This window comes from Hyla sarda, chromosome 3, assembly GCF_029499605.1.
Source record: "Hyla sarda isolate aHylSar1 chromosome 3, aHylSar1.hap1, whole genome shotgun sequence".
NCBI lineage: Eukaryota > Metazoa > Chordata > Amphibia > Anura > Hylidae > Hyla > Hyla sarda.
The window spans coordinates 59,216,866-59,232,980 of record NC_079191.1 but is presented as its reverse complement, the minus strand read 5'-3'; positions in this window follow the sequence as shown (position 1 = coordinate 59,232,980).

The following is a 16,115-nucleotide window of genomic DNA, read 5'->3' as shown; positions in this document are numbered from 1 at the left end:
ATATTGCACTATTACCCTGGAACCTTCAGGGATCCTTTTTTGTTTAATTCACTGACCATTGAAGGAAAGTAAACATTGCTGGTTAGCTCAATGGTGCTGATCGGGACCTCCGCGATAAAATCGTGGCGTCCCGAACAGCTTGCAGGACGCGAGGAGGATCCCTACCTGCCTCCTCGCTGTCCGATCGCCAAATGACTGCTCCATGCCTGAGATCCAGGCAGGAGCAGTTGAGTGGCAATAACACTGATCAATGCCATGCTAAAAGAAACAAAAAATAACACATACCCCAAACATTGCAAACACAAAACCCCCAAAAACCTGTCAATAGTCTCTGTCAACATGATCCTGGGAGGGAAAATACACTGCACTACAACAGAAATAAAAATCCCTATCATCTATATCTCAATGGGTTCCATCTTTTCTTTTGTTCTTTTTTCTAATGCGGTTTTATAATCCCTGAGACAAGTAGTTCTGGCCCTAGAGTGTTATATATATTAGCGTCTGTAGCATGTATAAGGGACATGTTATCATACCTGTGTCTTTTATAGGTGATTGATGCCCGGTGAGAAGGTGAAAGTGACCTATACCCCCGTCAGCTGCAGGAAAGGAACCAAGAGACAGGTAATTAATATTTATATTAATTACTGATAACAATCAGGCTAGATATAACATCTAGACCTGCAGAGATGTCATAGTCTCTACCTTATACATGAAGATATATGTGATTTTAATAAGTATATCGTCTATAGACAGCTTCTTATATAACAAAACTGTGTCTCAGGTACAGAGATTGGGAACATTTATGATTTCTAATATCTGTTTTTTATTTGTAGTAATCCCTTTTTCAATAGACTGACCGCAGATTTAAGACATAACTGTACTGTAAAGAAAAATCTATAAGTTAATGTAATAAATCACATACTATAACTGATTATTGCCATTTAAAACTATGAAAAATACATTATGTTGATTATAAAACAGAAATACAGAATGGAAACAACCGTCTGTGGCTCAAGCTCGACTGCCCCTTTCTTTGAGTGGCCCCTCAATGTTGTGGAAACGGGTGGAGGACATTGTCTCCATTAGAATGGGTCCCCCTACGATGCTTCGGCTGTTGATCTGAAGTGCATTCTGTGCTTTGGAACCTCGGGGGCAAACTGTATTTCTGTTATAAATTTTTAGTTTAGCAATTCCCACCGCAACATGGTTAATCTCTATCCTAAATTTCTGCACAAAATTGATAACAGACATTCCAAGAAATATTTTACCAAATAAAAATATATAAAATATTGATGAAACTGATGAATAATAATAACAACAAAAATAACAGTTTTTGATTAAAAAACAAAAAAACTAAAATAATTTATAAAATATTTTGCTCCTGCCCCCTTCCCCCAAAAATAAAAAAACATATATTACCCTTAAAATTTATGAATAAAGAAACAAAAAATAACACATACCCCAAACATTACAAACACAAAACCCCCAAAAACCTAACAATAGTCTCTGTCAACATCATCCTGGGAGGGATAATACACTGCACTGCAATAGAAATATAAATCCCTATCATCTATATCTCAATGGGTTCCATCTTTTCTTTTGTTCTTTTTTCTAATGCGGTTTTATAATCCCTGAGACAAGTAGTTCTGGCCCTAGAGTGTTAGATATATTAGCGTCTGTAGCATGTATAAGGGACATGTTATCATACCTGTGTCTTTTTATAGGTGATTGATGCCCAGTGAGAGGGTGAAAGGGACCTATACCCCCGTCAGCTGCAGGAAAGGAACAAAGAGACAGGTAATTAATATTTATATTAATTACTGATAACAATCAGGCTAGATACAACATCTAAACCTGCAAAGATGTCATAGTCTCTACCTTATACATGAAGATATATGTGTTTTTAATAAGTATATCGTCTATAGACAGCTTCTTATATAACACAACCATGTCTCAGGTACAGAGATTAGGAACATTTATGATTTCTAATATCTGTTTTTTATTTGTAGTAATCCCTTTTTCAATAGACTGACCGCAAATTTAAGACATAACTGTACTGTAAAGAAAAATCTATAAGTTAATGTAATAAATCCCATACTATAACTGATTATTGCCATTTAAAACTATGAAAAATACATTATGTTGATTATAAAACAGAAATACAGAATGGAGACAACCGTCTGTGGCTCAAGCTCGACTGCCCATTTCTTTGAGTGGCCCCTCAATGTTCTGGAAACGGGTGGAGGACATTGTCTCCATTAGAATGGGTCCCCCTAAGATGCTTCGGCTGTTGATCTGAAGTGCATTCTGTGCTTTGGAATCTCGGGGGCAAACTGCATTTCTGTTATTAATTTTTAGTTTAGCAATTCCCACCGCAACATGGTTAACCTCTATCCTAAATTTCTGCACAAAATTGATAAAAGACATTCCAAGAAATATTTTGCCAAATAAAAATATATAAAATATTGATGAAGTTGATGAATAATAATAACAACAAAAAAAACAATTTTTTATTAAAAAACAAATAAACAATAATAATTTATCAAATATTTTGCTCCTGCCCCCTTCCCCAAAAATAAAAAAACATATATTACCCTTAAAATTTATAAATAAAGAAACAAAAAATAACACATACCCCAAACATTGCAAACACAAAACCCCCAAAAACCTAACAATAGTGTCTGTCAACATCATCCTGGGAGGGATAATACACTGCACTACAATAGAAATAAAAATCCCTATCATCTATATCTCAATGGGTTCCATCTTTTCTTTTGTTCTTTTTTCTAATGCGGTTTTATAATCCCTGAGACAAGTAGTTCTGGCCCTAGAGTGTTATATATATTAGCGTCTGTAGCATGTATAAGGGACATGTCATCATACCTGTGTCTTTTTATAGGTGATTAATGCCTGGTGAGAGGGTGAAAGGGACCTATACCCCCGTCAGCTGCAGGAAAGGAACAAAGAGACAGGTAATTAATATTTATATTAATTACTGATAACAATCAGGCTAGATATAACATCTAGACCTGCAGAGATGTCATAGTCTCTACCTTATACATGAAGATATATGTGATTTTAATAAGTGTATCGTCTATAGACAGCTTCTTATATAACAAAACTGTGTCTCAGGTACAGAGATTGGGAACATTTATGATTTCTAATATCTGTTTTTTATTTGTAGTAATCCCTTTTTCAATAGACTGACCGCAGATTTAAGACATAACTGTACTGTAAAGAAAAATCTATAAGTTAATGTAATAAATCACATACTATAACTGATTATTGCCATTTAAAACTATGAAAAATACATTATGTTGATTATAAAACAGAAATACAGAATGGAAACAACCGTCTGTGGCTCAAGCTCGACTGCCCCTTTCTTTGAGTGGCCCCTCAATGTTGTGGAAACGGGTGGAGGACATTGTCTCCATTAGAATGGGTCCCCCTACGATGCTTCGGCTGTTGATCTGAAGTGCATTCTGTGCTTTGGAACCTCGGGGGCAAACTGTATTTCTGTTATTAATTTTTAGTTTAGCAATTCCCACCGCAACATGGTTAATCTCTATCCTAAATTTCTGCACAAAATTGATAACAGACATTCCAAGAAATATTTTACCAAATAAAAATATATAAAATATTGATGAAACTGATGAATAATAATAACAACAAAAATAACAGTTTTTGATTAAAAAACAAAAAAACTAAAATAATTTATAAAATATTTTGCTCCTGCCCCCTTCCCCCAAAAATAAAAAAACATATATTACCCTTAAAATTTATGAATAAAGAAACAAAAAATAACACATACCCCAAACATTACAAACACAAAACCCCCAAAAACCTAACAATAGTCTCTGTCAACATCATCCTGGGAGGGATAATACACTGCACTGCAATAGAAATATAAATCCCTATCATCTATATCTCAATGGGTTCCATCTTTTCTTTTGTTCTTTTTTCTAATGCGGTTTTATAATCCCTGAGACAAGTAGTTCTGGCCCTAGAGTGTTAGATATATTAGCGTCTGTAGCATGTATAAGGGACATGTTATCATACCTGTGTCTTTTTATAGGTGATTGATGCCCAGTGAGAGGGTGAAAGGGACCTATACCCCCGTCAGCTGCAGGAAAGGAACAAAGAGACAGGTAATTAATATTTATATTAATTACTGATAACAATCAGGCTAGATACAACATCTAAACCTGCAAAGATGTCATAGTCTCTACCTTATACATGAAGATATATGTGTTTTTAATAAGTATATCGTCTATAGACAGCTTCTTATATAACACAACCATGTCTCAGGTACAGAGATTAGGAACATTTATGATTTCTAATATCTGTTTTTTATTTGTAGTAATCCCTTTTTCAATAGACTGACCGCAAATTTAAGACATAACTGTACTGTAAAGAAAAATCTATAAGTTAATGTAATAAATCCCATACTATAACTGATTATTGCCATTTAAAACTATGAAAAATACATTATGTTGATTATAAAACAGAAATACAGAATGGAGACAACCGTCTGTGGCTCAAGCTCGACTGCCCATTTCTTTGAGTGGCCCCTCAATGTTCTGGAAACGGGTGGAGGACATTGTCTCCATTAGAATGGGTCCCCCTAAGATGCTTCGGCTGTTGATCTGAAGTGCATTCTGTGCTTTGGAATCTCGGGGGCAAACTGCATTTCTGTTATTAATTTTTAGTTTAGCAATTCCCACCGCAACATGGTTAACCTCTATCCTAAATTTCTGCACAAAATTGATAAAAGACATTCCAAGAAATATTTTGCCAAATAAAAATATATAAAATATTGATGAAGTTGATGAATAATAATAACAACAAAAAAAACAATTTTTTATTAAAAAACAAATAAACAATAATAATTTATCAAATATTTTGCTCCTGCCCCCTTCCCCAAAAATAAAAAAACATATATTACCCTTAAAATTTATAAATAAAGAAACAAAAAATAACACATACCCCAAACATTGCAAACACAAAACCCCCAAAAACCTAACAATAGTGTCTGTCAACATCATCCTGGGAGGGATAATACACTGCACTACAATAGAAATAAAAATCCCTATCATCTATATCTCAATGGGTTCCATCTTTTCTTTTGTTCTTTTTTCTAATGCGGTTTTATAATCCCTGAGACAAGTAGTTCTGGCCCTAGAGTGTTAGATATATTAGCGTCTGTAGCATGTATAAGGGACATGTTATCATACCTGTGTCTTTTTATAGGTTATTGATGCCCGGTGAAAGGGTGAAAGGGACCTATACCCCCGTCAGCTGCAGGAAAGGAACAAAGAGACAGGTAATTAATATTTATATTAATTACTGATAACAATCAGGCTAGATACAACATCTAAACCTGCAAAGATGTCATAGTCTCTACCTTATACATGAAGATATATGTGTTTTTAATAAGTATATCGTCTATAGACAGCTTCTTATATAACACAACCATGTCTCAGGTACAGAGATTAGGAACATTTATGATTTCTAATATCTGTTTTTTATTTGTAGTAATCCCTTTTTTAATAGACTGACCGCAAATTTAAGACATAACTGTACTGTAAAGAAAAATCTATAAGTTAATGTAATAAATCCCATACTATAACTGATTATTGCCATTTAAAACTATGAAAAATACATTATGTTGATTATAAAACAGAAATACAGAATGGAGACAACCGTCTGTGGCTCAAGCTCGACTGCCCATTTCTTTGAGTGGCCCCTCAATGTTCTGGAAACGGGTGGAGGACATTGTCTCCATTAGAATGGGTCCCCCTAAGATGCTTCGGCTGTTGATCTGAAGTGCATTCTGTGCTTTGGAATCTCGGGGGCAAACTGCATTTCTGTTATTAATTTTTAGTTTAGCAATTCCCACCGCAACATGGTTAACCTCTATCCTAAATTTCTGCACAAAATTGATAAAAGACATTCCAAGAAATATTTTGCCAAATAAAAATATATAAAATATTGATGAAGTTGATGAATAATAATAACAACAAAAATAACGGTTTTTTATTAAAAAACAAATAAACAATAATAATTTATCAAATATTTTGCTCCTGCCCCCTTCCCCAAAAATAAAAAAACATATATTACCCTTAAAATTTATAAATAAAGAAACAAAAAATAACACATACCCCAAACATTGCAAATACAAAACCCCCAAAAACCTAACAATAGTGTCTGTCAACATCATCCTGGGAGGGATAATACACTGCACTACAATAGAAATAAAAATCCCTATCATCTATATCTCAATGGGTTCCATCTTTTCTTTTGTTCTTTTTTCTAATGCGGTTTTATAATCCCTGAGACAAGTAGTTCTGGCCCTAGAGTGTTATATATATTAGCGTCTGTAGCATGTATAAGGGACATGTCATCATACCTGTGTCTTTTTATAGGTGATTAATGCCTGGTGAGAGGGTGAAAGGGACCTATACCCCCGTCAGCTGCAGGAAAGGAACAAAGAGACAGGTAATTAATATTTATATTAATTACTGATAACAATCAGGCTAGATATAACATCTAGACCTGCAGAGATGTCATAGTCTCTACCTTATACATGAAGATATATGTGTTTTTAATAAGTATATCGTCTATAGACAGCTTCTTATATAACACAACTGTTTCTCAGGTACAGAGATTGGGAACATTTATGATTTCTAATATCTGTTTTTTATTTGTAGTAATCCCTTTTTCAATAGACTGACCGCAGATTTAAGACATAACTGTACTGTAAAGAAAAATCTATAAGTTAATGTAATAAATCACATACTATAACTGATTATTGCCATTTAAAACTATGAAAAATACATTATGTTGATTATAAAACAGAAATACAGAATGGAAACAACCGTCTGTGGCTCAAGCTCGACTGCCCCTTTCTTTGAGTGGCCCCTCAATGTTGTGGAAACGGGTGGAGGACATTGTCTCCATTAGAATGGGTCCCCCTACGATGCTTCGGCTTTTGATCTGAAGTGCATTCTGTGCTTTGGAACCTCGGGGGCAAACTGTATTTCTGTTATTAATTTTTAGTTTAGCAATTCCCACCGCAACATGGCTAACCTCTATCCTAAATTTCTGCACAAAATTGATAACAGACATTCCAAGAAATATTTTGCCAAATAAAAATATATAAAATATTGATGAAACTGATGAATAATAATAACAACAAAAATAACAGTTTTTGATTAAAAAACAAAAAAACTAAAATAATTTATAAAATATTTTGCTCCTGCCCCCTTCCCCCAAAAATAAAAAAACGTATATTACCCTTAAAATTTATGAATAAAGAAACAAAAAATAACACATACCCCAAACATTACAAACACAAAACCCCCAAAAACCTAACAATAGTCTCTGTCAACATCATCCTGGGAGGGATAATACACTGCACTGCAATAGAAATATAAATCCCTATCATCTATATCTCAATGGGTTCCATCTTTTCTTTTGTTCTTTTTTCTAATGCGGTTTTATAATCCCTGAGACAAGTAGTTCTGGCCCTAGAGTGTTAGATATATTAGCGTCTGTAGCATGTATAAGGGACATGTTATCATACCTGTGTCTTTTTATAGGTGATTGATGCCCGGTGAGAGGATGAAAGGGACCTATACCTCCGTCAGCTGCAGGAAAGGAACAAAGAGACAGGTAATTAATATTTATATTAATTACTGATAACAATCAGGCTAGATACAACATCTAAACCTGCAAAGATGTCACAGTCTCTACCTTATACATGAAGATATATGTGTTTTTAATAAGTATATCGTCTATAGATAGCTTCTTATATAACACATCCATGTCTCAGGTACAGAGATTAGGAACATTTATGATTTCTAATATCTGTTTTTTATTTGTAGTAATCCCTTTTTCAATAGACTGACCGCAAATTTAAGACATAACTGTACTGTAAAGAAAAATCTATAAGTTAATGTAATAAATCACATACTATAACTGATTATTGCCATTTAAAACTATGAAAAATACATTATGTTGATTATAAAACAGAAATACAGAATGGAGACAACCGTCTGTGGCTCAAGCTCGACTGCCCATTTCTTTGAGTGGCCCCTCAATGTTGTGGAAACGGGTGGAGGACATTGTCTCCATTAGAATGGGTCCCCCTAAGATGCTTCGGCTGTTGATCTGAAGTGCATTCTGTGCTTTGGAATCTCGGGGGCAAACTGTATTTCTGTTATTAATTTTTAGTTTAGCAATTTCCACCGCAACATGGTTAACCTCTATCCTAAATTTCTGCACAAAATTGATAAAAGACATTCCAAGAAATATTTTGCCAAATAAAAATATATAAAATATTGATGAAGTTGATGAATAATAATAACAACAAAAATAACAGTTTTTTATTAAAAAACAAATAAACAATAATAATTTATCAAATATTTTGCTCCTGCCCCCTTCCCTAAAAATAAAAAAACATATATTACCCTTAAAATTTATAAATAAAGAAACAAAAAATAACACATACCCCAAACATTGCAAACACAAAACCCCCAAAAACCTAACAATAGTGTCTGTCAACATCATCCTGGGAGGGATAATACACTGCACTACAATAGAAATAAAAATCCCTATCATCTATATCTCAATGGGTTCCATCTTTTCTTTTGTTCTTTTTTCTAATGCGGTTTTATAATCCCTGAGACAAGTAGTTCTGGCCCTAGAGTGTTATATATATTAGCGTCTGTAGCATGTATAAGGGACAAGTTATCATACCTGTGTCTTTTTATAGGTGATTGATGCCCGGTGAGAGGGTGAAAGGGACCTATACCCCCGTCAGCTGCAGGAAAGGAACAAAGAGACAGGTAATTAATATTTATATTAATTACTGATAACAATCAGGCTAGATACAACATCTAAACCTGCAAAGATGTCATAGTCTCTACCTTATACATGAAGATATATGTGTTTTTAATAAGTATATCGTCTATAGACAGCTTCTTATATAACACCACCATGTCTCAGGTACAGAGATTAGGAACATTTATGATTTCTAATATCTGTTTTTTATTTGTAGTAATCCCTTTTTCAATAGACCTACCGTAGATTTAAGACATAACTGTACTGTAAAGAAAAATCTATAAGTTAATGTAATAAATCACATACTATAACTGATTATTGCCATTTAAAACTATGAAAAATACATTATGTTGATTATAAAACAGAAATACAGAATGGAGACAACCGTCTGTGGCTCAAGCTCGACTGCCCATTTCTTTGAGTGGCCCCTCAATGTTCTGGAAACGGGTGGAGGACATTGTCTCCATTAGAATGGGTCCCCCTAAGATGCTTCGGCTGTTGATCTGAAGTGCATTCTGTGCTTTGGAATCTCGGGGGCAAACTGTATTTCTGTTATTAATTTTTAGTTTAGCAATTCCCACCGCAACATGGTTAACCTCTATCCTAAATTTCTGCACAAAATTGATAAAAGACATTCCAAGAAATATTTTGCCAAATAAAAATATATAAAATATTGATGAAGTTGATGAATAATAATAACAACAAAAATAACAGTTTTTTATTAAAAAACAAATAAACAATAATAATTTATCAAATATTTTGCTCCTGCCCCCTTCCCCAAAAATAAAAAAACATATATTACCCTTAAAATTTATAAATAAAGAAACAAAAAATAACACATACCCCAAACATTGCAAACACAAAACCCCCAAAAACCTAACAATAGTGTCTGTCAACATCATCCTGGGAGGGATAATACACTGCACTACAATAGAAATAAAAATCCCTATCATCTATATCTCAATGGGTTCCATCTTTTCTTTTGTTCTTTTTTCTAATGCGGTTTTATAATCCCTGAGACAAGTAGTTCTGGCCCTAGAGTGTTAGATATATTAGCGTCTGTAGCATGTATAAGGGACAAGTTATCATACCTGTGTCTTTTTATAGGTGATTGATGCCCGGTGAGAGGGTGAAAGGGACCTATACCCCCGTCAGCTGCAGGAAAGGAACAAAGAGACAGGTAATTAATATTTATATTAATTACTGATAACAATCAGGCTAGATACAACATCTAAACCTGCAAAGATGTCATAGTCTCTACCTTATACATGAAGATATATGTGTTTTTAATAAGTATATCGTCTATAGACAGCTTCTTATATAACACCACCATGTCTCAGGTACAGAGATTAGGAACATTTATGATTTCTAATATCTGTTTTTTATTTGTAGTAATCCCTTTTTCAATAGACCTACCGTAGATTTAAGACATAACTGTACTGTAAAGAAAAATCTATAAGTTAATGTAATAAATCACATACTATAACTGATTATTGCAATTTAAAACTATGAAAAATACATTATGTTGATTATAAAACAGAAATACAGAATGGAGACAACCGTCTGTGGCTCAAGCTCGACTGCCCATTTCTTTGAGTGGCCCCTCAATGTTCTGGAAACGGGTGGAGGACATTGTCTCCATTAGAATGGGTCCCCCTAAGATGCTTCGGCTGTTGATCTGAAGTGCATTCTGTGCTTTGGAATCTCGGGGGCAAACTGTATTTCTGTTATTAATTTTTAGTTTAGCAATTCCCACCGCAACATGGTTAACCTCTATCCTAAATTTCTGCACAAAATTGATAAAAGACATTCCAAAAAATATTTTGCCAAATAAAAATATATAAAATATTGATGAAGTTGATGAATAATAATAACAACAAAAATAACAGTTTTTGATTAAAAAACAAATAAAAAATTATACTTTATCAAATATTTTGCTCCTGCCCCCTTCCCCAAAAATAAAAAAACATATATTACCCTTAAAATTTATGAATAAAGAAACAAAAAATAACACATACCCCAAACATTGCAAACACAAAACCCCCAAAAACCTAACAATAGTGTCTGTCAACATCATCCTGGGAGGGATAATACACTGCACTACAATAGAAATAAAAATCCCTATCATCTATATCTCAATGGGTTCCATCTTTTCTTTTGTTCTTTTTTCTAATGCGGTTTTATAATCCCTGAGACAAGTAGTTCTGGCCCTAGAGTGTTATATATATTAGCGTCTGTAGCATGTATAAGGGACATGTTATCATACCTGTGTCTTTTTATAGGTGATTAATGCCCGGTGAGAGGGTGAAAGGGACCTATACCCCCGTCAGCTGCAGGAAAGGAACAAAGAGACAGGTAATTAATATTTATATTAATTACTGATAACAATCAGGCTAGATATAACATCTAGACCTGCAGAGATGTCATAGTCTCTACCTTATACATGAAGATATATGTGTTTTAATAAGTATATCGTCTATAGACAGCTTCTTATATAACACAACTGTTTCTCAGGTACAGAGATTGGGAACATTTATGATTTCTAATATCTGTTTTTTATTTGTAGTAATCCCTTTTTCAATAGACTGACCGCAGATTTAAGACATAACTGTACTGTAAAGAAAAATCTATAAGTTAATGTAATAAATCACATACTATAACTGATTATTGCCATTTAAAACTATGAAAAATACATTATGTTGATTATAAAACAGAAATACAGAATGGAAACAACCGTCTGTGGCTCAAGCTCGACTGCCCCTTTCTTTGAGTGGCCCCTCAATGTTGTGGAAACGGGTGGAGGACATTGTCTCCATTAGAATGGGTCCCCCTACGATGCTTTGGCTGTTGATCTGAAGTGCATTCTGTGCTTTGGAACCTCGGGGGCAAACTGTATTTCTGTTATTAATTTTTAGTTTAGCAATTCCCACCGCAACATGGTTAACCTCTATCCTAAATTTCTGCACAAAATTGATAACAGACATTCCAAGAAATATTTTGCCAAATAAAAATATATAAAATATTGATGAAATTGATGAATAATAATAACAGCAAAAATAACAGTTTTTGATTAAAAAACAAAAAAACTAAAATAATTTATAAAATATTTTGCTCCTGCCCCCTTCCCCCAAAAATAAAAAAAACATATATTACCCTTAAAATTTATGAATAAAGAAACAAAAAATAACACATACCCCAAACATTACAAACACAAAACCCCCAAAAACCTAACAATAGTCTCTGTCAACATCATCCTGGGAGGGATAATACACTGCACTGCAATAGAAATATAAATCCCTATCATCTATATCTCAATGGGTTCCATCTTTTCTTTTGTTCTTTTTTCTAATGCGGTTTTATAATCCCTGAGACAAGTAGTTCTGGCCCTAGAGTGTTAGATATATTAGCGTCTGTAGCATGTATAAGGGACATGTTATCATACCTGTGTCTTTTTATAGGTGATTGATTCCCGGTGAGAGGGTGAAAGGGACCTATACCCCCGTCAGCTGCAGGAAAGGAACAAAGAGACAGGTAATTAATATTTATATTAATTACTGATAACAATCAGGCTAGATACAACATCTAAACCTGCAAAGATGTCATAGTCTCTACCTTATACATGAAGATATATGTGTTTTTAATAAGTATATCGTCTATAGACAGCTTCTTATATAACACAACCATGTCTCAGGTACAGAGATTAGGAACATTTATGATTTCTAATATCTGTTTTTTATTTGTAGTAATCCCTTTTTCAATAGACTGACCGCAAATTTAAGACATAACTGTACTGTAAAGAAAAATCTATAAGTTAATGTAATAAATCACATATTATAACTGATTATTGCCATTTAAAACTATGAAAAATACATTATGTTGATTATAAAACAGAAATACAGAATGGAGACAACCGTCTGTGGCTCAAGCTCGACTGCCCATTTCTTTGAGTGGCCCCTCAATGTTCTGGAAACGGGTGGAGGACATTGTCTCCATTAGAATGGGTCCCCCTAAGATGCTTCGGCTGTTGATCTGAAGTGCATTCTGTGCTTTGGAATCTCGGGGGCAAACTGTATTTCTGTTATTAATTTTTAGTTTAGCAATTCCCACCGCAACATGGTTAACCTCTATCCTAAATTTCTGCACAAAATTGATAAAAGACATTCCAAGAAATATTTTGCCAAATAAAAATATATAAAATATTGATGAAGTTGATGAATAATAATAACAACAAAAATAACAGTTTTTGATTAAAAAACAAATAAACAATAATAATTTATCAAATATTTTGCTCCTGCCCCCTTCCCCAAAAATAAAAAAACATATATTACCCTTAAAATTTATGAATAAAGAAACAAAAAATAACACATACCCCAAACATTGCAAACACAAAACCCCCAAAAACCTAACAATAGTCTCTGTCAACATCATCCTGGGAGGGATAATACACTGCACTACAATAGAAATAAAAATCCCTATCATCTGTACCTCAATGGGTTCCATCTTTTCTTTTGTTCTTTTTTCTAATGCGGTTTTATAATCCCTGAGACAAGTAGTTCTGGCCCTAGAGTGTTATATATATTAGCGTCTGTAGCATGTATAAGGGACATGTTATCATACCTGTGTCTTTTTATAGGTGATTAATGCCCGGTGAGAGAGTGAAAGGGACCTATACCCCCGTCAGCTGCAGGAAAGGAACAAAGAGACAGGTCATTAATATTTATATTGATTACTGATAACAATCAGGCTAGATATAACATCTATACCTGCAGAGATGTCATAGTCTCTACCTTATACATTAAGATATATGTGTTTTTAATAAGTATATCGTCTATAGACAGCTTCTTATATAACACAACTGTGTCTCAGGTACAGAGATAAGGAACATTTATGTTTTCTAATATCTGTTTTTTATTTGTAGTCATCCCTTTTTCAATAGACTGACCGCAGATTTAAGACATAACTGTACTGTAAAGAAAAATCTATAAGTTAATGTAATAAATCACATACTATAACTGATTATTGCCATTTAAAACTATGAAAAATACATTATGTTGATTATAAAACAGAAATACAGAATGGAAACAACCGTCTGTGGCTCAAGCTCGACTGCCCCTTTCTTTGAGTGGCCACTCAATGTTGTGGAAACGGGTGGAGGACATTGTCTCCATTAGAATGGGTCCCCTTACGATGCTTCGGCTGTTGATCTGAAGTGCATTCTGTGCTTTGGAACCTCGGGGGCAAACTGTATTTCTGTTATTAATTTTTAGTTTAGCAATTCCCGGCGCAACATGGTTAACCTCTATCCGAAATTTCTGCACAAAATTGATAACAGACATTCCAAGAAATATTTTGCCAAATAAAAATATATAAAATATTGATGAAATTGATGAATAATAATAAAAACAACAAAAATAACAGTTTTTGATTAAAAAACAAAAAAACTAAAATAATTTATAAAATATTTTGCTCCTGCCCCCTTCCCCCAAAAATAAAAAAACATATATTACCCTTAAAATTTATGAATAAAGAAACAAAAAATAACACATACCCCAAACATTGCAAACACAAAACCCCCAAAAACCTAACAATAGTCTCTGTCAACATCATCCTGGGAGGGATAATACACTGCACTGCAATAGAAATAAAAATCCATATCATCTATATCTCAATGGGTTCCATCCTTTCTTTTGTTCTTTTTTCTAATGCGGTTTTATAATCCCTGAGACAAGTAGTTCTGGCCCTAGAGTGTTATATATATTAGCGTCTGTAGCATGTATAAGGGACATGTTATCATACCTGTGTCTTTTTATAGGTGATTAATGCCCGGTGAGAGGGTGAAAGGGACCTATACCCCCGTCAGCTGCAGGAAAGGAACAAAGAGACAGGTAATTAATATTTATATTAATTACTGATAACAATCAGGCTAGATACAACATCTAAATCTGCAAAGATGTCATAGTCTCTACCTTATACATGAAGATATATGTGTTTTTAATAAGTATATCGTCTATAGACAGCTTCTTATATAACACAACTGTGTCTCAGGTACAGAGATTAGGAACATTTATGTTTTCTAATATCTGTTTTTTATTTGTAGTAATCCCTTTTTCAATAGACTGACCGCAGATTTAAGACATAACTGTACTGTAAAGAAAAATCTATAAGTTAATGTAATAAATCACATACTATAACTGATTATTGCCATTTAAAACTATGAAAAATACATTATGTTGATTATAAAACAGAAATATAGAATGGAAACAACCGTCTGTGGCTCAAGCTCGACTGCCCCTTTCTTTGAGTGGCCCCTCAATGTTGTGGAAACGGGTGGAGGACATTGTCTCCATTAGAATGGGTCCCCCTACCATGCTTCGGCTGTTGATCTGAAGTGCATTCTGTGCTTTGGAACCTCGGGGGCAAACTGTATTTCTGTTATTAATTTTTAGTTTAGCAATTCCCGACGCAACATGGTTAACCTCTATCCGAAATCTCTGCACAAAATTGATAACAGACATTCCAAGAAATATTTTGCCATATAAAAATATATAAAATATTGATGAAATTGATGAATAAAAATAATAACAACAAAAATAACAGTTTTTGATTAAAAAACAAAAAAACTAAAATAATTTATAAAATATTTTGCTCCTGCCCCCTTCCCCCAAAAATAAAAAAACATGTATTACCCTTAAAATTTATGAATAAAGAAACAAAAAATAACACATACCCCAAACATTGCAAACACAAAACCCCCAAAAACCTAACAATAGTCTCTGTCAACATCATCCTGGGAGGGATAATACACTGCACTGCAATAGAAATAAAAATCCCTATCATCTATATCTCAATGGGTTCCATCTTTTCTTTTGTTCTTTTTTCTAATGCGGTTTTATAATCCCTGAGACAAGTAGTTCTGGCCCTAGAGTGTTATATATATTAGCGTCTGTAGCATGTATAAGGGACATGTTATCATACCTGTGTCTTTTTATAGGTGATTGATGCCCGGTGAGAGGGTGAAAGGGACCTATACCCCCGTCAGCTGCAGGAAAGGAACAAAGAGACAGGTAATTAATATTTATATTAATTACTGATAACAATCAGGCTAGATACAACATCTAAACCTGCAAAGATGTCATAGTCTCTAACAAAAAATAACACATACCCCAAACATTGCAAACACAAAACGCCCAAAAACCTAACAATAGTATTTGTCAACACAGGGGCGGACACAGACAGCAGAGGGCCCCTGTGCAAAGAATGTGCCTGCCCCC